Source organism: Sabethes cyaneus, chromosome 1, assembly GCF_943734655.1.
Source record: "Sabethes cyaneus chromosome 1, idSabCyanKW18_F2, whole genome shotgun sequence".
Taxonomy (NCBI): domain Eukaryota; kingdom Metazoa; phylum Arthropoda; class Insecta; order Diptera; family Culicidae; genus Sabethes; species Sabethes cyaneus.
In genome coordinates this window covers 53,993,574-54,018,424 of record NC_071353.1, presented here as the reverse complement: position 1 = coordinate 54,018,424, position 24,851 = coordinate 53,993,574, and the positions used below count along the sequence as shown (strand labels likewise).

The 24,851-nt window shown below is 38.2% G+C and overlaps 1 protein-coding gene across 10 annotated transcripts in view; it reads right to left on the bottom strand.

Moving 5' to 3' along the window:
• Nucleotides 1-24,851, bottom strand: part of LOC128732765 (serine/threonine-protein phosphatase 2A 56 kDa regulatory subunit epsilon isoform) — a 111,691-nt gene that overhangs the window by 68,848 nt on the left and 17,992 nt on the right. Inside the window, exon 1 of one of the 10 annotated variants that reach the window (XM_053826125.1) lies at nt 24,346-24,747. The exons of the other annotated variants lie outside the window; for them this stretch is intronic. The gene's annotated coding sequence lies outside the window, so the exon portion shown is untranslated. Of the gene's footprint in view, nt 1-24,345; nt 24,748-24,851 lie in introns of those variants that run through there. 10 annotated transcript variants of the gene reach the window in all.

Here is a 24,851-nt window from a genome sequence, read left to right as displayed (position 1 = left end):
TTTCACCAATCGACTGGAAATAAAATCTAGTTTTGGGATAAAATATGAAAATCAATAAATTTCCATGACAGAAAAAGATACAGGTGATTAAAAAAATCAGTTTTTGACAATCCCCTCAGACAACCCGGATTATCTCCAGTGTCCGCTGACTACTGCGAATTTTGAAACATTTTAGGAAAACTAGGAAAATTTTCCAATCGAATGCAATTAGTTTCATCTAAAAATGTTCAATTTTGTAAAAGTTATGGCCGTTTGAATTTCATCAAAATTTTGCCTGTCCCGATCATTTTGTCTAACCCCTGTATAACTTATATTTTAACAGAACAAACAAAATATCAAGAGCTATTGTCACTTAAATTTCTAGATTTTTCCCTAAAATGGTGAGAGATACAGATACATTAGAGTGTGTAATTTTCCACGAAAACACTCTGTGCTCGCATCTGAGTTGAATCTAAACAATTTTGACTGGCCGCGAAATGCCAAAAAAAACGAAATCTTCCCGTCCACTGCAGAAAGCAGTGCAGTGGCGAGCGAGAGGTTCTCTTCATTGCTGGCGACCGGAAAGAGTAAAGCAAACAGCTTGACAAACGATAAAAATGAATAATATAGCTCGGAACGCTTAAGTGTCATTGCACAGCAGATACTCACTGAAGAATGTAGCACAACGATAAACAGCAGCCATTTATACAGCAGCACCAGTTATCGTAATCAATCAACAAACTTGTGTGTTGGTTCAATTATTCAACAACAATACAATATGTACAATAAGCGAACAGTTTGCGAACTTGTTTTGGCAGTTTGTCCGGGAGAGTGTGAGTTGCTCTTCTCTCTTTAATTTTCCTTCCTTATGAGAGCGATCTTCTAATAGAATTAGAAGGGTACTACCTAAACAAGAGCTTGTAGTAAAGTAAAAAAACATCTAGTTCCAAGATTTCTTATAAAGAAATAATAACCAAATATCATAGAACATCGTGCAGCACCTTGTCATACAAAATACATGGTACGAATGTATACAGTACTGAAAAGGTAGCGCAACCACAGTCTAATGGCTATATTTGTGTGGCTCATGTGACCGGCAATTTTTTTAACAATACAAAGCAACCATTTGAATGGTGCAATTAAATATTTAAAGCAAGTGTCCCATATAGTGGAGCAATTTACACCTCTAGATGCAATTTAACTTGACAGGCGCGCAGCATGGTGTCACGAACCATAATCGATTAAACCCTTATTGTGCTCGAGATAATTGTTGTTTAGTAATGCAATTAAATGTTTGTCTGCTTTTTTAAAATTTTGTTAGTTTCCACCGTGTTTGTTTTTCCAGCCATATCAAGTGAACTTTTTACCTCATTTTGCTCATTGGGTAGATGTAGAGCATTTTGAATACATACGAGTAAATAGAACCGCTGCCATGAACTTAGCGAACCCATGTACATTGTCCAGCACAGGTAAAAACGTGCTAATTGCTAACTTTTTGCACCACCAAAGTGACCCCTGCACGGCACAGGTGCACATGACTGCAATCGCTTTAAAATTAAAACACAGTAATTTGTGTTTGGATCTTGCAGTTCACGAGGTTGTTGTTAATGAGGAATAATTCAACGCACAATTCTTTAAAATATGTACATTTATTTTATTTTATTTACGACAGCACTTGACTTCAGCGATGTTGTTGGGTAAAACTCAGATTATGAGATAGTGCGCTATATTTCTGTTGATAAAATGGTTAGACTAAATAGAGATAATTTAGATGGTTCATGTTACGTATTTTATCAGTCATCGACACACACGGCTTCGCTATCGGTTTACAGTCGTCTGCAGTAACAATCGTTTATGAGCCGTTTGACCCAACAACGCATACAACGCACATCCCCGATTAACAACGTTCCGTATCGGTTTCAAGAATTCCGATTGTACGGAAGCTCAGTGTGTTTAGCATTCTGCTACAGTGTATTCGAAAAAAACCTTATCACATGTACCGATGCAGTCCATTATTACTTGTAAAAATTAATGTCTGTTTTCGCTATTCAAAGTTCGGATTTCGTATGAAAATTTTGAAATGCAAGTTGACAGTCATCTGTTTTTCTATAATTATGACTAAAAACCCGCTTTAAGCGGTAAACGGTAAATAGGATAAGGGACCTATTTTAGGCAGTCTAATCGTATCACTGATTTTTAACCTTATTGTTAGTGATGGATTAACTAAATGGGGGATATCAGCATATCAATTTTCTTGTTAACTTTAATTCTTTAAGCTGTTACCACTGAAAGTCACTATTATTGAGCACAACTTCTGATGTTTTATATTTAACATTGAGGCATTGGAACTAATTTTAATCAGCCCGGATGTCCGAACGTTTAATCAGCATTTTAATCACCAAGGTGCTTTCCTCAGCAGTACTGAATTTTACCGACATGTTCCAATTTATCATTGTTATAAGTTTATGACCATGACATCAAATGATGCAAGCGCTCACATGTCTGCTACAATATGATATGTTCAAATAGAGTGCTTGATTTTTAGATATGCTGTAATCAGTTCTCAAAGTAGCGAGGTGGAGATTCTTTTCAGCAGTAGCGAGGTGCTGATTTCGCTTCCGCAGCTGAAAAAGTGCAAGTTTTTTGAAAACAATTTTTAATTCATCATATTTCTTGTCGAAAACACAGTAAAATTGTGTTTGTATGAATTACATCTATGGTTATTTGACTCAAGACGATGTTCTTATTAAAAGATTCCGTAAATATGAAAAAATACTGCATTTTAAGCTCATTTATGTTTAACAATTAATCCGTTCTTTACCTGATGTCCCTTCACATAATTAGTTAAGTCAGTGATCCAGAACTTGCGTTAGGAAAGTCAACTCTTCACTAACAAAAGTTGTCAGCATTAGTGAGGTCTAGTCATGGCATGAAGAAAGTCGAACATAGAAATTTATGTTCTTCTCACTTTCCGTAGCCAAATGAGTATCTAACGAGTGACAACAAAAATTTTGGAATTTTTTCGAGGCCCCTATACTCAACCACAAACGAACTCAAAGAGAAATGAGAGTATGTGAAATGTGTGCTCTTTCTCTCCCCTTTTTGTCAATGTTTGTTTTTTGTTTATGCTTGCCCAATTTTGCTTAAAATGGCGTCGAAACAAGAAGCATTTCGAGAGCGCGTTGTACACTTCTCCGAACTGCGACAGAAAACTCGGCAAAAGGTAGGGGGACCCGGGGCATAAAGGACACCTTAACTGTTTTCAATTAATAGCGGGCAAAAAGAACCAATTGAATTCAACCTGAAAAGGCCTAAAACTTAGATGAGGGTATAATCTAAACAGTTTCAGTGAGTTCAATATCAAAATAATATAAATATAGAAAAAAATAACGTTTTCGTTTCTGATGTTTTTTCGCTCGATATTAATAGGTACGGGGCAAAAGTGTGTCTATGGTGGGGAAAATGACCACTAGTAGAGAAATGTTGAATTTTAACTTCTATCTAAAGGAATTAAGTCAAGTTAATGTGTTAGACTAAAAATAATCCATATAAAAATAAATAAGATTTCAGTATGCTTGTTTTCGGCATAGTCATTATAATTTTGTGCAATTTTCAAAAAGTAAAATTTCAAAATCATTTTAATCATTTTAATCATCATCGATGAATTTTCTTATGGTATATTGTAAGACACTTTAGAAACCATAAAAAATAACCATATAAAAATTCTTCGTCGTTTTCATGGAAAACTCAAGAGTGGCACTTTTGCCCCGGGTGGTCGTCTTGCCCCTTGTTCCCCTATACGGTACAACATTTAAAAAGCGAATATGTTGCGGCTTCGACTGTTTACCATATTCTGTGAGATGCCCAACAACTATTCGCAAACAAGGTTGTGGAAGTCCAGCCAAAACTATGGACGCAGAAGGACATCGTTCTCTAACTCGTGCCTTCAATAACAAGCTCTCTGGTTTGGCCATCAAATGAGATGTACACCAAACGAATGTTTGAAGAAAATTTTGATCCTATTTCTACAAAAACATCATGCGCGATGGACAATGCGTGTTTTGGCCGGATAGAGCATCATCGCATTACCATGCCAAAAACACAATCGTTCCTGAATACCCATTCGATCCCATTTGTACCCAAAAACCACGATCCGACAAATCTGTTTCAGTGCGCCCATCGAAGATTTCTTCGGGATTTTAAGTTCTTTGGTGTACAAAAATAACTGGAGAGACACGAATTGCAAACAGTTGATGGGTAGAATTAAGAGATGCATTCGCAAAGTTGGCGTGCCGGCCGTACAACGCTCCTGTTCCAACATCAAACGGAAGCTTCGCGAGCAACTGATTACGGAACGTTTTCAAATGTACACTAATTTTTTGTCAACAATGGACAATGTATCTTTAATTTCGGTAAATTCAATCTTCTTCATGTATCTTTATATTTTTTTGGCAAATTCCAAAATTTTAGTTGTCACCCGTTAGTAAGCAAAAAACCAAAAATGAAGCCTATTTGTTTCCACCAATAGATCTAGAGTTCCCCAAGGCAGCCACACGGGATCTTTGCATTTTTTGTCACGTTTAACGGTGTTACGGTAATTTTTTAACAGTAGATTTTTTTACAATCGTCAGAGGGATGTAACGTTGTTTTTTATTTCCCCGTATTTTCACCCGCAGTTGAAAGTATGATCCAGCGAGCGGGAATCGCAACGAGTGGAACGATTTTCAACAAGAGTAGTTGTTGAAAGTCTTAGGCTTCACAGACTACCATGATATTATTACTAGAAATTTTAAGACGGCTAGACTAGAAAGATTGGTCTTAGAATTTATGGTAGGACGAGGCTCAAGAGAAATCAACGTTCGTCTTCCACGGAGGGTGACTATTAACGGAGTTAAGAGATTCAACAACGCAAAAAGAAAAAAACCGAATCTGCTTTCCTCTCTGCAAGAGGTTTCGATTAAGAAGCAGACGTCAACGCACAAATCTGACAATGTTCTGAAACGCTAAGACTGTTAGTTCTTTACAGACTCGAGAGCAATTTAACTTGACTTGTAACTTTGCCTACGAAAGAGATACGTGTAGTTGCCGAATTTGAACGAAAAGTTTTGTAAACTATTTTTGGTGAGGTATAAACGAAAACCGAAGAGTGGTACAGGCATATGAACCAAGCTGCAGACCTGGAGAGACTCCCATCGCACATCTGACGAACGTCAGGAGGCTATGATGGTCCGACCACGTCATGAGTTTGCCGGATAACTGAGTGGAATCTGTACTCTTCGAGGACTTTTCCCGCACCACGGATAGAGATGCTAGATGGCTCGACTAGGTTGAAGCTGTAGCCTAGTGTCGAGCATAATTGGGACGTGTTCTTGATACGGCACGAACCCTTCCGATTCTAAGCTCCTACGGAGGAGTCAGAGTTTAGCAGGTGAAATTAGGTCAAAGCGTTCCAAGAAATAATAGTCTGCGAGGCAAGGTCACGTTACGGATTTTTTATTTTAGAAATGATTTTTTAATCATGACGGTCAGTTCTTCTAAGCGTGAACAAACAGAACAACGGGCGTCATGACGATGACCCACTTTGTAAGTTATCAACTTTTTTTACCAACGGAGGACTCATCTTACGGCAAGGTTTGGGATAGGGTAACATTCCAAAAAATCCAAGAATGCGAATGTCACGAAAAATGAAATATTATGACCGCTAATAGCTCTGATAATTATGAAAGGATTTTGAAGTAGCAATTATCTGGTTTTTATTAAAATTTTCATTTTCAATCACTAGTAACGTAAAGTTTCAAGGTCAAATTTCCTCATACATTTTCTTCGTGATTACCTTGCTTCACATGCAGGGACGAAAGCTAAACACACCATTGTTTAAGTGTGCTTTCGTTTGACAAAAAAAGCAACCAACCCCTCTCCGTCCCAACAGGTCGAAGATTCTTTACGAAGTTTGATATCTGTGCTTGGGAAACAGCGAGAGTGCAAAACCACCCCTTTCCTTCAACCGATTTTATCATTAAACGTTGAACTTACTCCAATTTGATGCCCTGAAAGTGAAATATAATAGAAAAGTGAGGTCATCCTTTGCTTTTGTTAGATTGCATCCATATACTGCAAGAATTTGTTCGGAATTGTTGTCTTGCACGAAAACAGGGCTGAAGGGATATTTCATCATATTTGTGCATGTGACGTGACGCAGTAATTCTCAAAGCGAGGAAAATCAGCGATTATTTTATCCGAGAATAGTTTTTAAGCGTTTCATTTGCTACTTTGCGCCAGTCAGTTGCTTGCAGTTCCTAACATAGTTTCAATTGTATTTCTGCAAGTATGCAAATAGTTGTAAAGTACAGTGTCGAAAGGAACTAGTAAGATGCAGAGCACGTTAGCTAATTGACAATTTAACTGACTGTTCACATGTTAGTTGTAAGAAAATTATACTTCAAATCAATCTATCACGATTAATGGTGCTATCAACAATTTCGTGGAAATTGACAAATGCGAATCAGTGTTGTAAATTATAATCCAGAATAATTATTTATTTTTCCGTTTAACCGTAGTTGTAAGCAAGTAAGCTAACTTCGTCAACTACATACCAGTTTCAAGCCAGCTACTTAAAGTGGACTAGTTCTACAAGTCATGCAAAAATAGTCAAAACGTGAAATCAACGCCCATCATTAGAAATTGTATAATTGAGGCCTGATGGCTTAACTGTTAGTGACTACAAGCTACAAACTCTTAGAAATTGACAAAAATGGTATACAGAGTAGACATTTAGGATTTTTAAACTTAATTTCATTAAATAAATGCATACGAATGTTATAGGGCATTTAGTACTACAGTACTACAGGCATTTAGCAATACAGTAAATTTTAAATTTGAGTAAAAAACTGCTAAATATTTTCAAATTGTCAAACATTGTCGAATTGTACCCAGCTTCGAAGTCCTACGTAAATTCCTCGTTCGTTCCCCTAGGCACAGACTTCCATACTTTTTTACAAAAGTTGTTTTACCTCTTCGATCAGCATCCCTCTATTCTGCAGAGTTCTCCTCTATCGTTTAATGTCAACCGTCAAGAAAAACAAGTAGACACTGAGTAGACAAAAAATTACCATGGTGACTTTTAGGATTACTTGCGGCACATTAGTTGATCTGGTAATTAATTGCCCGCTCAAACCGCCACGAAAGACTACTTCATCATCCAGAGCAGTTTCAGCTGTGTTAGTCCTGTCTAGTTAAGCAGGGTAATAGAAGTAAAAAGACCAAGGGGGCCATCCAGATACCATGTGGACAGAAAAATACCAATTTTTAACAACCCCCCCCCCCCTCCCCGCTCCGTCCCCTTCCGTGGACAGTAGGCCGTATGAATAAAACTTTGCTTTGCTTTTCCCGTATAAATCTTATGGGAGAGCTTGCTCTAACTCGTTTATTCATACGGCCTATTGACTCAACTCCCCTCCCCTGTCTGTCCACTTGGACATTTTGTTTCCTATGTAAGATTTAACAAAACAGAAATGCATAGTGCTAAATTTTGTCTTCAATGTAATTTATGCAGTATTTATTAAAAAAAAACCTTACGGGAAAGGAAGCTCCAGTCTAAAGGCCCCGACACAAATGATTCCATGGATTTTTTGTCAAATTTTCGCAGCGTATTAAAATCCGCATGCAAGATGTTATGACCTTAGTTCTTCTGTTCATAACGATCTTGTCTACTGTGAACTATTATCGACTGCTAGAAAATCCGAAATTCCGTTTCACCTTGACTTTCACTTGACGATTCTTCCCTGTCAATTTATTTATTTACTATTTGATGGGGCTTTCAACCGTTGGTTGGTTCGCCCCAATTCCCTGTCAAGAGTATCCCTGTCCAACCAGAGCATCTCAGCTTAGCCGTCTAGCTCAACACAATACAAGATTTTTTCGACGCGACGTCGTTCGTTAAATTTTCTGAAGGCGAATCCTTTTGGAAATACGTTGCCCATGGATGCCATTTTGCGGCGAGTTGAATTTGATTTTGAGGCAAAACGCAATCCACATTTAGTGCAAGCGCGACCTAAATGATAAATGAGTTACGTGACTGGTGAACATTCGTGGGTTCTGTGACGCATCTTAGAGTGAGATCAAATGTTTTGGGTATACCTCCGTTACCTTTGTCATTTCCCAAAAAAGGGAAGAGCTCTAAAATAATAATATCTTTATTAATGCATTACTTCAACTTTCAGGCTGGCAGTCAACATCTTTTCAACAAGATTTATGCCATATATGTGCTCTCGTAATGCTTGGTTCATGTGGTCAACATATGCCTCAAAACATAAAACTCAATGGTTAATGCTAATAAGTATATTTTTTGTTAGATTATAATCACTTTAACAGCTGAGTTCTGCGGGGTTGGGATTCGAATCCGGGTCCTTGGCGTGAGAGGCGTGAATGCTAACCATTACACCGGGACTGACCCCAATATGTGTAATAAAATCAATATTTTTGTTTCTAATTTCTGTTTTTGACGTAGGACTACGTCTTTGTTTACTATACTGGGACTGGGTAGCACTTTGTGAAAACGAAAATAGAAGTGTAACGTTTGAATGAAAGATTTTAAATGTTTACAACTACTAAACTACTGAACGAAACTGAACAGTTTATATGTCGTTGAATAGATAAAATGACCAGTAATTTTATGGGGGGATAAAAGAGCAATTTCAAGGAAGGGGTAAGAGGGGGGGAGGCTCCTACACAAATGAGAGATAAATTTCATCATAACTCGAGAACTAATCAAGCAAATGAAACCAAATCTGGCATGTGGGGGTTTCAGAAGGCAGGATTTTTTCTATGGTGTACTTAGACCCCTTCCCCTTCTAGGTGGGGGGGGGGGGCTCCCAAACAAATGAAATACAAATTCCTTCATAAATCTAGAATTAATCAAGCAAATGGAACAAAATTTGGCATTTGGCATTTTTTCTATGGTGAATTGAGACCTCCTCTCCTCTCTTTAGGAGAGGGGGCTCCCATACAAATAATATACAAATTTTTTCATAACTCGAGCTAAACTCGAGCATAACTAATCAAGCAAAAGGAACCAAATTTGGTATGTGGGGGTTTAAGAAGGTAGGATTTTTTCTATGGTGTACTGAGGCCCCTTCCCCTTTTCCCCTTCTAGGAGGGGGGGGCTCAAATACAAATAATCTACAAATTTCTTCATAACTCGAGACCTAATCAATCAAAAGGAATCAAATTAGGCATGTGGGAGTTTTTGGAGGTAACAATTTTTTCTATGGTGTACTGAGACCCTTCTAAGAGGGGGAGGGGGTCCTATGCAAATGAAACACAAATTTTCTCATAACTCGAGAACTAATTAAGCACATGGAACCAAATTTGGCATGTGGGGATTTTTGAAAGCAGGAATTTTTTTCTATAGTGAATTAATCCTTTGCCTTTTTTAAGAAGGGGGATCCCATACAAGCGATTTTTAAAAGAAATCTTCTATGTCTCAATGGTTGCAGGCGTTGCCCAAGTAGCACTTGTAACTAATCATAAAAATACAAAAATACAAAAAGGTTGCACAGCAGTTACATTTAGGATACTTGTAACGAGTTAGGTTACATAAAATTAAAAATAGTTACTTTTTAGTTTTCTAGTGACAAAAATCTCAAAAAGTCACCAGGTAGTTACCAAATGACCAAATTGAAACCTTTTTTTCGAACTGTCAACAACTTGGTCGTCGCAAAACAGTCACCTTTCAGTTACGAGTTACCAAATAGTTATCAAGTGACACAAATGAAACCTTTTTCCAAACTGTCATCAACTTGCTGGTCGCAAAACAGTTAATTTTCCGTTACGAGCAGTTACGAAGTCAAAAAAAGTCGGCTAGTAACATTTTCGCAACAATTTGTTCACTGTTCCTTGTAAACACAACGGATTAAGGAAAAACTAGACCTGAAGAATATTGCTAATGGTAAAGACAAACAATTGGTACTCGGGTTGTTAAATGCTCTTGTAAATGCGTTTATTTATTTAATTGATGGTACTTGGAATCTTCTCCGCCCAGACATTGGTATTAAGTAAACAAATGATGATTATTCTCAAACGTCAAAACGATCAAGTTACATCGAAACGAAACCGGCAATGAAAATAGGTTACAGTGTAACTTAGAAATGACGACATAAGAAATAAGTGACTACAACAGATTTAATATTGGTTACCGTATAACCGATACCGTAACCAGGTCGAAGGCTAAGGTTACGTACAACTAGAATGTAACTGAAATGTAACCTTCTATGATTAACACTGGTGGTAACTGTTTTATTCAAACTGAAACTATTCTTTGATATTAAATTAACACTTTTTTTTCACAACAATCACTAAAAAATACCTTTTCCCGATATCAACAATGTGAACAATGAACAATGGCTGCTTAAAATCATTTCATGCAATATGCCGAAAACGATACAAAACTTCAAGGACGATGGTGTAGTAGTTAGAACCAAAGGCAAAATGGCTATGAATTTTACTGTGATAGAAGTGATAGCGAAAACAACTTGATTTTTAATGGTTTCTAGGTGAATGCTCCACTAATTCATTATTGCTAAGAATAAATTTAAAAAATCAAAAAATTTAAATTTAAATTTTTATATTTGATTTACAAAACATCAATTTTTCAAAGAAGTAAGTAACGAAAAGCTATATTAAATAAGAGCGCGTGAATTTTTCAAAGCTAGAATCATGCATTTCACCATAAATTTGAAACTGCATTAAAATGTGTTGAAATAATAATTTATACACTCTTCTATATTCAACAGTTAAATTTACTGCTTGACGTTGACAGCCATAGATTGAAATAATAAACCTGCTACATTTTCGCTATGCAATAAAAGTTACAAGATAACTAATTTGCCACCAATTGAAAGTCAATTTACAGTTTATGTGTAACTTCAATAGTAACCATTTTGTAACTATACATGTTACATATTGGTTATTGAGTAACTGTTAATGCAACCAGATTTAGTTACATAAGTTGCGCTATTTCGGTTACACAACTGTTATATTTTAGGTTACTGTAACCGAAGTTTTACATTTAAATTTGTCGCATATCAGCCGCTGCGACTCAATTGTGACAACGTGTGCTACTTGGGTGTACTTATGAACCCCCGTCCATGTGTTTTCAAAGCCACCATTGCATTCAATGAAGAATTGAATCTGAATATTTCGCTCTCTTTCAAACATTCACTTAAACAATGGCACTCACAGATTCTTATAAACATACATATGCCAGAAATGCAGTTTACATTAGTCTTTGATCTAATGATCTGATATAGTCCTACGTCACCATTCGAACAACCCTTAGGGCTGTATACCTTGTAGTTTTTTTTGCAAAAAAACTTGTACACGTGGACATTTTCCATACCCCCTCCATCCCTTCTGTGGACAAGCATGGATGGTGGATATTCTCATACTCCCACCCCCTCTAAACTGTCCACGTGGTATCTGGATGACCCCAAGGTTCCATTTGCTTGGTTAGTTCTCAAGTTATGCAAAATTTGTGTTTCATTTGTATGGGAATCTTACTTTTCAGAAGGAGGAGCGGTCTCGAATCACCATTGAAACATTTCTCGCATTCAAAAATCTCCACCTGCCAAATTTAGTTGCATTTGCTTGACTAGTTCTCGAGTTATGCAGAAGTTTGTGTTTCATTTGTACGGGAGCCCTCCCTTCCAGAGGGGAAGGGGTCTCGAATCATCATAAGAACCCTTCCCGACCCCAAAAACCCCTACATACAAATCTTCACGCCGACCTGTTCAGTAGTTTCCGAGTCTATAAAGATCATGCATCTATGCATTGTTTGCATGAAAACTCCAAATTTATCCAAAGACAAATGGAAGACTAATTAAATTATTGAAAAATGGCTATGATCATTTAGTCACGAAATTGTTATACATTTTATCTACTTGGGTTGCATTTATGGTTAAAATCCATTTTAAAACAGCACAGACAAACGAGATCATGAAGTACAAATATTAACAAAACTCCTAATATGGCCTGACCGGGTATCTTAGATAAAGTACTGACTTAACAATAGCAAAACGTAAGCTAGCATCGGTTTTAATTTCAATAGCTTTCCTGAATATTTGGTCTGGTTGCGTGACCTAGGCCGATGATTTCCATTAGCTTTTTCTCACACTATAACGACCGCATGTTTTCCATCTTAATCAGACGATGGGGTAGTCATAATCTAGTTATTTTCCATCACTATCAGCAGCGCAATGATCAAACCGCACTTAGCTCGGTTGCCTGGCACAGCCATCGGGTGCGATTTAATCAATCAAACTGAACTGATAACAGTTTGTTGTGCGACTGCCGCTGGAGCCACAGCCAGCCGCTTCGAATGATCGTCTGCCGTACGCACAACCGAGTTCACGAGCGAAACACAGGTTACTCCGCGTCCGTGGTAGTCATCATCGGTCTGTCGTGTGCGACTGGTTGGTCTGTGGTAGGAAAACGACAATAAAAATTAAGGAACAATTAGCCTCGTGACCCAAGTTGCAGCAAAACTTAAAGCAGACCGTTGCAAGCAGATCGACGATACCCGATGACGGAGTGGCCCCATCTTTCTTCGTTAGGCTTTTCCAGCGCAGCTATTGGATGATAGCTGACACGACATTTTCTTTTAATTTCTCGATTTAAAACATTGTAATTTTCGATTATTTCATAAATTTTCAGGAATAAAAAAGCGAGAATGGTACACATTAGGAATGGTAATGCTTACTGGTTACCTGGGTAGCACAGTTATTGCCAGTCAAAACGAACCAAATAAGATGAGGATACCAAATAGGTGATTCTCAAGCCCAAATTTGTTGTAAAATATACTGATATCAATCAGTAAGTTCATTTGATGCATATATATGATAAAGCGAAAGCATAACTAATAGCTTATTGCGGCTTTTGTCATGTAATAATGATAGATAATGATAAATGTTATTATTTGCCAGGGCAGTCTTGGAAGAGATTTATCAAAACTGAAGTTTGATGTTTTTCCGACGTTTCGACACTTTGTTGGTGTCTTTTCAAGGGGTACTGTAGTAAAATACATTTATAATATTATTTTTAAGTTACTTACATAGATTTACATTTGCTATAGGATTTTTAACAGATTTTTCATGGTAGTATATATATATATACTGCACCCTTAAAATGGAAATGAATTCGGTATCATCTCTGAAGATCCTAACGACTAAAAGCTAGCCAATCGACATTACTAATAAACTAATTTGATTTCCGTTGCCATTACTGATGTGGCGTAGATAAACCTTATGTTGATTAAAACCTTAACGAATCTCGTCATCTGTTTAATTCAGCACATTAAACTATCTTACAAAAGGCAAACCACCAGCTACTAGGTATAGTATTAGATTTTTTTTAAGCATAGTTTATTTTATTACGTCACCGGCTTCTCGTCAGTGCCAGTAATTGTGCACCGATGACTATGACAGTCGCCCCGGACTTTACACAGTACGGTCGCCTGTTTAGCAGTGTCGAGGAAATTAATTAAAGTCATTAGCATCTGCACAGTGTTTCGATCTCTAGCGGTACAAATGCTGCGAACTTCAGCTGGCTAACGAGAACAAAAAAGTAAATATTTTCATTTGTCCCATGAACGGATGCAGCGCGGATGAAAACAGGAAGAAGCACACAGATTCAAACTCTGTCTGTTGCCGTTTCGTATATGTGTGTCTGCCAGTTGCGATGTTATATAATTAAATCGATCAGAAAAATGGTAAAAATAACAAATAACATTACCTTTTCCTATGGTATCGGCAATCTTAACGAACGCCTGCGGTTGCAAACAGGGGCGAACGTCTGTGCCGTCCCAAAAATAGCTGCAACAATACGCGCCAGAAGTTTCATGGCACCCGAAATAACAACACGTCAAGCTAGATAACAAACGGATGTGCCACTGGGGTTGGCTCACGGTTTCGGAACTAAAATTACTAGGCGTTTAAATAATTTAAAGCGGCGTTTGCCGTCTGATTAATCTGTGACCTAATTACATCAACAACGTATGGCACTCTTCTCAGTGATTGTTTCAATCATCTATAAGCTGGTGGAAAGGATCCGTGAATTCTCTTCGTTAAACGTCAGAGGTACCAAAAGCGGTGACGTGCGTTTTGTTGTATATTGCAACCCACTGCTTAAGTTTTGGCTATGATAGTTAAAAGGATTACTGCATCTGCTAGAGATGCCGCTATTGAATTTAAATCTTAGCATTGAATGGTGTGTACAATTTCGAAATCGTTTCTAACTGCGATGACAGCTTAGAAGCACCATTGCACACGATTGCTATGGCAATGTGTACCGTTTTGAAAGCTAATAACTTTTAAATTATCTTTGAACTGCTTAATACAATTCACGAATCAACGAAAGTTAAAGGAAAATTTCGTTAAATTCTACTATAATCAATTTAGAGTACAATTAAATAAGATTTTACTCTTTCTTGTTGATGATTCCATTTCTGTGACGTATACCTCCAAAGGCAAAACGAACGGTTTCGAAGTATTATCTATACAGTGGACCCCCGTTTGTTTGAACGATTCCTCATGCAAACTAACGGGGTTACTTTTTAATTTGAACAACTGGTAACCCGAAATATGCTGAAACCGCTGTGAACTGGCCGCCCTGCTCTTTGTTATTGTTTTGGTGGTTTGTTTTAGTCGGCAGTTGCAAGTGCGAATATTGCATTTTCCGATCGAATTTCTATCTTCGTTAGGAAAACGAGATGTGAAACCGATTAAACACGCTAGGTCAGTACAAACAAATCGTGTTTATGTGCATTGTCTGCATAAATAAATGATGTTATGTTGAGAATGACATTTGAACCATTTTTAATTTGCACGTCGTGCAAACCAGCGGGGTTCGGATTAAAAATGGTCCAACGAACGGGGGTCCACGGTATAATAAAAACTGCTAGTTCATCATCTGAATGTTTCATTACAATCAATAGAGAGAGCAAATCTTTTATACCCTCAAATATCTTCATATACAAAGGTGTTTGTTCCTAAAAGAACGATTTTGACGTAGGACTATGTCTTACTGGAAGGTAGCGTAGGTAGGGGTCATTCCAAAAAATCTAAAAAATGCGAGCGTTACGAAAAAACGATAGGTTTTGAGCGCCAGCAGCTCGATAATTTTTCAACCAATTTGAAAGATACATATTTATATCAGTCGGTCAGAAATCTTTCTAAATACGAATTGAACGATATAGTGAAAGCAATTGATTTCCAATCAAATTGATAAATGCATTAACGTATGTCCTAACTGTTGAATCATCCAATCACGTGTCAGCACATTTTTGCTTCACAAGTCTGGGACGACAATCACGTGTGATTTCATTTCATTCATTTCCTTTTTTGAAAAACAGTGACAGAATCACCCCGTCCCGGAATATTTTTCTACCTAAATGAATTTCATGTCCTGAATGAAAAATGTATTTAAAAGCGTGCAACCATTCCTTATATGTTTAAATGTATGTTCCACCATAACTCCAGAACGCCTTGACTGATCTCCACGAAACTTGGCACATGTATTTCTTGATATAAGCGAATCAGCACTGGGATATCAGATGGGGGCGGTTCGTGACCGGAGGGAAGCGTGCCATAACTCCGAACTACCCGGACGGTTCTTTACTAAACTTGGCATGCACGTTTCTTGACATAAGGGAATCAGCACTGAAGGGTTGACAAGAAGAGGGGGGGGGGGGGGTCCGGATTCATAACAGGAGAGGCCATAGTTTCGAAACACGATTCTTGCTTAAACTTGGCACACATGTTCCTTGGCATAAGGGAATCAGAACTCAGGGGGTTGACAAAAGGGAGGGGGGGGGTTCATAATAGTGGGGAGGCCATAACTCCCAAATGCCTGGACAATTCTTCGTCAAACTTATGTGTGCTCGTTGATATTAGGGAATCAGCACTGGGAAGTTGGTAAAATGGGGAATCCCTAACAAGATCTAAATAAGTAAAATGGGTTACGTTTCTCTTGTTTTTAAACTGATTGAAGCTGTGCAAGTGACTTAGAGAAAAGAGGGAGGTTCCACCGAGGAGGAATATATGGTAAAAAAAACTTTGTTTCGTTTCCATTATAGCGATTTCCCTTGAGCAAACCGATACATAATTAGCTACGTGACAGAGGGGGCAGCTGACTGGGAAGGAACCGACTTTTAGGGGGACGAGGAACGTGAGTATGAATGTATGTTCCCGCCATACCTCCGGAACTTCTGCACTGTTCTTCATCAAAGAGCGAGACGGTCTCTTCTAATGTGAGAGAAAGGTTCAAATGGTCATGAACCGCTGGCAACGGCACTTCACTGGCTGATTTCAAGGATTTGGGAAGAACAGAAACTACCGGAGGAGTGGATGGAAGGCGTAGTCTGTCCTATCTACAAAAAGGGCGACCGGCTAGACTGCTGTAACAACGGCGGCATTACGCTGGTCAACGCCGCCTACAAGGCGCTCTCCCAGATTTTGTTGCGTCGTCTACCACCGATAGCAAGAGAATTCGTAGGGCAGTATCAGGCGGGCTTTATGGGGGCCCGTGCTACTACGGATCAAATTTGTACTCTCCGACAAATCCTTCAGAAATGTCGAGAGTACAACGTGCCCATGCATCATATTTTCGTGGATTTCAAAGTAGCATACGATACCGTATGCGAACAGCTATGGCAGATAATGCACGAGTACGGTTTCCCGGACAAACTGACGCGGCTGATCAAAGCTACTCTGAAACGAAAAATGTGCGCATTTCGGGGACACTCTCAAGTCCTTTCGAATCGCGCAGAGGGTTACGGCAAGGGGATGGACTGCACACTTAATACAAAGCGCCGAATTCGGTAAAATTTTATCGAAATCTAAATAAACAGCTGAAATTTGTAGAATTCGGTAAATTTTATCGAATCTTCGAGTGTGTGTCCTGTATGTTATTCAATATCGCTATTGAAGGTGTGATCCGGCGAGCGGACATCGAAACGAGAGGAACGATCTTCAGCAAGAGTAGCCAACTCCTAGCCTTTGCAGACGACCGGAGGCAATCTACGCCAGACTAAAAACAGAGGCTAGGAGGATAGGGTTACAAATTAATGCGTTGAAAACCAAAATATGGTAGGAAGAGGCTCCCGAGAAAGTAACGTTTGCCTCCCACGGACAGTGACTACTGACGGCGGTGAACTGGAAGTGGTTGATGAGTTCGTATATTTGGGATCTCTGGTCACCGCCGACAATAATACGCAGTAAGCAGATCCAACGACGCATTCAAGCTGGAAATCGAGCCTACTTTTCCCTTCGCAAGACGTTTCGATCAAAGAGCATACACCGCCGCACAAAGCTGACGATATCAAAACGCTAATCAGACCAGTAGTCCTCTACGGTCTTATTCTTCTTATTCTTATTAATACCGTCACAGCGACAATAGAGGATTCCTGGAAATAATTCTAATTATTTCTAACCATAGAAATATGTATTTCGAATTATTTTCTTGTCAGTATTGACCAGGCATTCAATTTATCCTCTCAAACGCGCGATAATCTATTAATTTTGCCTACTACGAATAAAAATTGAATAAAAGTGAAACGAGAATGTTTTATACCCATTTATTATCGTTCGTGAGCATGGGCTACCTGGATTTTCATTTATCCCAAGGAATACACGATCATGATTTGTTTATTTTTAAATTTTCGTAACACGAATTTATCCTCTCTTTGTGTGAGAGGATAAAGCTGTATCAGCCGTGTTTCAGAGACGAAAATGCACAGGTTACTATTGAATTTACCAAACAACCAGCCAACAAGAGAGTGAAATAAAACAACCGAGCTTATGTATTTGAGTATAACCATGGTTTGCTGTTATATACCTATTATTGCATTAGATATTCGCGCCAAGTCTACCTGCGATATTTATTTATCATGCCTTCAGTGAGAGAGGATAAATGTTTTTCACCGAAAAATGAAACGAAATATTATCAACTCTCTTTCTTTAGCGGAAAAATGTTTTTCTTCCGCTTTGTACGAACAGATAACTACAAAATCTAGTTGTCATGTGAGAAGAATAGGTGAGCGAAATACGTTTATCCTACATATGAGTGAAAATTTTAATCCCTGGTATTGACATTTGCAAAACATCGAAGATGTATCACAAATGTTAAATCGGCCAGGCCCACTGTGAAGTATTGCCGCAAAGACGATTCTGTGAAATGAATCTTGTGTAAATAAGTTATTTATGCATAAATTCATTTGTGAATCAACAGGGGAAGAAGAAACGGGGACGTCTCGTACCAACCGCTTCTAATTAATTACTAAATTGATGAAGTTTTATTTTCGTTAGGAGTATTTAGCTAGTAAAGCTTTAAAAAAATACTCCGGACCCTCGGGGATGAGCTTTTGGCACTTAGCCAAAAGCCAGGCTGTAATGGGCCAAGGATATAGCGCCTTATTTCGCTCTCTGAAAATAGATTGATACACCAACTACTAAAAATCCACCGATCACATAAAAAAGTAGTCGAAAAATTATTTTTCTAACAATATTACAATATAAAACGATATTTTGAAATTCCTGTCTAAGTTTTAAGTGGGTTTGTTGTAAAGCTGAATTAAATAAAAAACGAAATTTAAATGAAACTTTCTCACCACATTTCCTCATTTGTCGCACGAAACAACCGGTAGTCCTCTACGGTCTTAAGACAGTAACTTTACTTACGAAAGACATACGTGCACTTGCCGTTTTTGAACGAAAGGTGTTGCGAACTATTTTTGGCGGAGTACAAACCGAAAGTGGCGGAGACGTATGAATCACGAGCTACAGGCACTGCTTGGAGAGATTCCCATCGTACACCTGGCGAGAGCTGGGAGACTACGGTGGGCCGGCCACGTCGCAAGGAAGCCGGACGACTGTGTAGTGAAATCTGTTCTCTTCAAGAACCCCACCGGCACCAATGCTTTTTTGAAATCCAAAACAATAGCCACAGTGTATTTATTTCAATATTAGGCTTACAATTATGCAAAATCAGATTTATAGTCGTTTCCGAGGAATGACTTTTGACGTAGGACTACGTCTTACGGCAAGTTTTGAGATAGGGTGTCATTCCAAGAAATCGAAAAATGCGAGCGTCACGAAAAATGAAAGGTTTTGAGCGCTAATAGCTCAGCGGTTTTCCGATCGATTTTCAATATTCTTACACCAATCGATCGGAAAATCTTCTAAGAATTGACCCAAAAGAAGAAAAGTATGGATTCTTGATGTTGAACTATTGAAAAATTGAAAATAATGAACCTATAATTTACCAAAATTCTCGCTTCGTGATTGGTTGGAAGATTCTTTACGATGATCTAAACCTATACCAATTTGACATCTGTGCTTGGGAAGTAAGCCAAAGCAAGTGGCCAAGTTTCCTCATTTCAACAAGATTTCTTAACACCGCGGTTCAACCTAGACCATTTTGATGTCCTTGCTTGGGAAGTACGCCAGAGAGAGTATCAAAGCCCACTCGTGCCAACAGATTTCTTACGAACGCGATTAAACCTAGTCCAATTTGATGTCTGTGTTAGTGAAGTGTGCCAAAAAAAATGACACAAGTTTGTTGTCCCAACAGATCGCAAATTCTTTACTGCGAGACGATTAAACCTTGGCGAACTTGATATCTGTGTTGGAAAAATGTGCCACAGCTGTAGTGTTCGGTTATAATACGACTCTGTATGAATACGCATGCTTGCCGTTTCATTAGAAGTGTAGTGAAAAGATGTGCTGTTGATAAAATAGGATTGAATTGGTAAAATCCCTTCAACGTGGGAAACCATGGATAATAAAAACAATCTTTAATTTCAGTAAGGTAGCAGGAAAGCAATAGTTTGTGTTCTTGATTTTGTTAAATTGTTTTCAAATGCACAATCTTTTGAGAATTGAACGTATGCAATGTTACTACTTTGATAAATGTTACATACAACGCATGTAGCATGTATATATGTTGCATATAGCATGTATACATGAAGAATCGAATGAATACAAGCATGAATACATGCCACTATCACTACAAAGAGACTTACGTAGTCCTGCGTCATCTATATATGCGGTCGTGTCTTGTACACAACCCCTCTGATTTTTCTAAATCCTGACTGCTCAGGTATAGTAATATCCTGGGAGTTGGTATAACTCATTAATTGTCCTTTGACAGCGATTTTCAGTGTTTTCTCTAGGAACTCCAACATATTAATTGGTCTATGCTACGTTGCATTCTTTGTATTGCTCACTTTCGAAACTGGAACCATGGTTGATTGCTTCAACTTAGGTTAATTTACTTAAGTAATAACACCAGTAAACCGATAACGATTCTTTTCAAACTTCCGATAGCATTGTTATCGCAGAATAACTTTTCAAGATGTGAGATGCTCGTTGAACTGGCAGTCTAACACATTTTTTTTTGTTTTTATAACGGTAATTTTTCACAATTAACGGAGGGAACGGTAGAATAAAGTAATGAAGGAAAGAATCGATAGGATCCAACAGGTTAGGATCAGGCGTGAAACGGAAAGAGCGGAAGATTAGGAGCTCAGGGAGGGTCATTGAAGCAACGCTTAAGAAGTTGTGTAGCGCAATCTTTTATCCAAGCTAGGGAATCCACTGATCGAACCAAGCTATAATTATAACCGAATTCAAACCTACTCCCAGGCCTTGTAATGATGATCTTTTGAACCATAGAAGTACTGGACAAAAGAGAGACTTCACAACCCCCTTATTAAGCGTGCGACGTATTGCAGGTTGAGCTATTTTTAGACACAAATTGTGCCTCTTCCTCCTTCTACTGTAGTCAAACCACCGTATGAGAAGCTTAAACTAACTCGTTCTACTGGCGGGACGACGGAATTTTGCAGGCCCTTGTGACTTACAAGGTAAGGTGCGTGTGACGGCGCGCCGTCAGCGTGTTAGCCGCGATTCTCAACGCGGGTGTTCGGGGGAAGGCGCCATTCCTATGGAATAGACTAACCTCGTGTTTGTTGTCTTGATCTTGAAATGAAGACAGGCATAAAGCCAAGGTTTAAAAACGGTAGTTTTTTTTAACAATTAACGGAGGGAACGGTAGAAGAAAGTAATGAGACAAAGAGTGTATAGGATTGAACCGGTCAGGAAAGGGAAAGAGCAGAAGATGAGGTGAGGAAGAATCATTGAAGCAACGCTTAACAAGTTGTCTATCGCAATCGTTTATTCAAGCTGGGGGATCCGCGGATCCAACTAAGCTATAACTGGATTCGAACACACTTATCCTCCCAGGCCCCAGTAGAGTAAAGCTCTGTACCGTTAATTTTTGCTAAATAAAAATTTTGCGTTCTTTCATCGAGTTATCGAGTTCTTCAGCGCACCCAAAAGCTTCACACGTCAGTTTTTGACGGTTGATTGGTTATAATATTCTACGCATTACGAGGATTCCTATTTCATAGTAAAGGAAGTTTCTTTACCGAGCTATAGGTATCCTGGGTATTTGCCTTTTGTATTCTCATACAGGATCCTAGTTCTAGAAGCAAATCATTCTGCACGAATCTTAAGCAGAATTCCTCTAAAAGATTCCAATGCAAGGAATCCCAGACATTCTGTGCGAATCTTTTTGGTTTGTCCGGGCAGAACTCACAAACTTGTTGTATGAGAAACGTTCCTGTTTTTTCCTCATTAAGGAGTAAATTTTTTCAATTAAACAAAGAGCATTCGGATCAGTGTAGCGTATGCATGAAAGAAATATGGTACTTTTTGAGCTTAAAAAAACAACGAAAATAAATATCCAATCAGACAAACATGCAGCTTACAAACGCCATCCATGATGTTCAAATTGCTACTAATATATATATATACATACATCAATACAGCTGAAGCTCAAGCCAACTTTCAGGATTTAGCCAACTCAATAACAACCAAATAATGGCATGTAGGAAAATACAGTGCCACTTCAGCGCTGATTTCCAAATTTCCACATTTCCACATTGCATCCAAACATTTGGACTCGACTACCATTCGAATCACCCGATTGGGTATCTGCTGCTGCACTTACTCAACCAGTGGAACACAGTTCCGTTAATTTCAATTATCATTTACCGAGCGGCAGTCAAAATTTACGGCAGCAAATAAATAGTCGAGCTGCTTTTCGCCTTTCTCATAACCGTCAACAGTTGAGAGAATTGGCAATACCAGCAGCCAGTTAGGCCGGTACAAATAGTTGTGTGGTAGTAGCGTAGCGAACGAAAGTCAAACCAAACCAACCATGTTTTTTCGCCATTTCTTCGCTACCACTGCTGTCAGCACTGCACTGCTACACTATTCTTTGGTGGTAAATGTGAAACCTTATACTTCAGTCCGAAGATAACCACTGCATTCGAACAACACTGTTCACTGCCATTGGCGAGAAGTGGAACGGTTCAAAATAGGACCACATGCCCTGACGCACGGAACGACGATATGCACTCGTTTACAACGAAACACAAACTAAAACATACACCTTGGTCGCATTCGGTTACTCGGTTTCGTCGTCGTTGCCGCCTGCGGGGGTTTCAATGTCACGTGCCGCCCGCCAGCTAGTCAGCCAGCCAGCTACGAGACTTTGCTCGACTCAGAGTTGCACGAAAAACGCCACTTAAACCTGCCAAGGAGGTTAAATTGTTGCTAGAAAATCAAGTTCCACAAAGTAAGCGGTTGTTCGCACCGTTTCCACCGGGAAAGTCATAATATCATTTCAATAGATTAGCAATGACAACAGTAATTTGGGTAATATTTACCAAATTTGGTGCATTTGTTTGAAGCATGGGAATAGATTCCTTGAATATTGTAAATTTCCCACCCTTTCGAACGCGATGCATTTTAACCGTCGTGGACGAAATCGTCGCGAGTAATTTAATTTCATTTATTTTGTCAAGTAAACAAATAGTTTATGTGCTAGTCAAACGAAATATATGCCTATTACCCCTCTCCCCTTCCTTTCCAAAAAAAATTCATTACTTTCCCCTACCGTCCCTCCATCAATTTTAAAACCATCGTTTCAAAAAAAAAGGTATATGCGTTTAACTCTGACACAACCAAGCGATTTTTGCCTGTAGTTGACGTAGAACTACAAATAACGATGCAATTGAACGATGCTTGACGTTTTTCAAATGTTCAATAGTTCGTTACCCAACTTTACTGTATTGTAGTAAATGCATTGAAAAATCATTTTTATCAATTTGCATATCATTTGTATCAGTTTCTTAGAATTTGTAGTTCCACTAAGGATTTTTTTGTATGCCAGAAGGGCATTGGGTTAAAAGGCCACTGCGACAGTCTTAATGATCGTCTTTTGTGGCAGGTTCACTAAGGTTTAAATCACCAGACCACAGTTGCACATCATCTGGAGATGGGCGATGATATCGCATTTTGAAGATTTTTGTGTGACTTATAGCACCTTTAGATGATTTGCATAAAAACGATGACAATTGACAATGACACTGAGATTAATCAAAAATCAAAGATCACGCAACAATTAAGATTTTTATGCATTTTTATTTGAAGTTTGATCGTGAAAACCGAATCTATATTTGTTTTTCCTACATACGATAATATTTTCCAGGTAAAAACCTACCCAAATAGTGTCAAAATGGAAAGAAACTTTCGGAAATTACATTTTTCGAACTATCATTTATGTTTCGTGCTAAAAGCCGTTTCGTGACACACCGTACGTTCGTTTTTCGAGTTTTTTAGGCTATAAAACACAGATAATTGATTTTATACAAAAAAAAAATTCACTCAGCTTCAACAATTTTTTGTCCCCCGATTCTTAAACTCAATTTTGATGGAGGGAGACAAAAAGTTTAAAAATAATTTACAATGGTCTTATTGACAGTGCTTGTTATTTATGCCTATTCCATGAGTGATTGGACAAATTCCCCTTTAAATCCACTACTTCAAACAATGCATAGAAAAATTTCTGATTGATTGATGCAAATATTTAAAATCCATTAAAAATGGTTGCGTTATAAAGGTGCAAAACGTCACCACTTTGCGTTACATGTTTATTTTTTCGTACTTCTAAAGTGCACCCCAATGTAGAAAACGAAAACGTAATTCTATGTTAGAATTATCAACAATGTACTGTACAAAATCAATAGTTTATTTTGCATTGCGACATACGCCCTTTTGTTAGCTTAAGCTGGTTTTGACAGTGTACTAAAGAGCCAGCACATGCTTTAAGATTGCTGTATCATAATTGATTTGCTTTACAGTCAACGAAACAGAATCAAAGTGCATTTCCATTTAGATAGTAAAACCACATATATTTTGACAGATCTGTATAGTGCACTACGTAGTATTTTTTGTTTGTTTAGATCACCTTCATTATGTATCCATTTTCTCACTTCACTGACAAGTTGGTCGACTAATCCTATCAGTGTCGACCAATCTCAAATTGTAACGAATTTGTTAAGTTTCAAAGCGACAGCACTAAGCACTATTTTTGTAAACAGTCCATGTAATATGTATGGAAAAATCAATCAGAACCTTTTCACTAGATTGTTTCACTGGTTGATTGCATAAGTATAAGTTCGAACACAGTAAGATGGAATTGACGTTTACCGTTGTTTTTTACTATTTCTAGATTAAGCAAAATAAGACGGACTTGGATTGGTGTTAGTGTTGTTGCTTGCTTGTCCACGAGCGAAACCTGCAACATCTTTGGCTGGCCTAACGTCTGTAGAGGCCAATGTTTACTAGAAGTACTGTGCTGTCATCGCAGAAATAACCTTTGTTTACCAATACAGTGCTGAATGTGGGAATGAATAACCCGCATATCAGCAAAATTCACACAAATACCACCGATGACACTTGAAATATGCACAG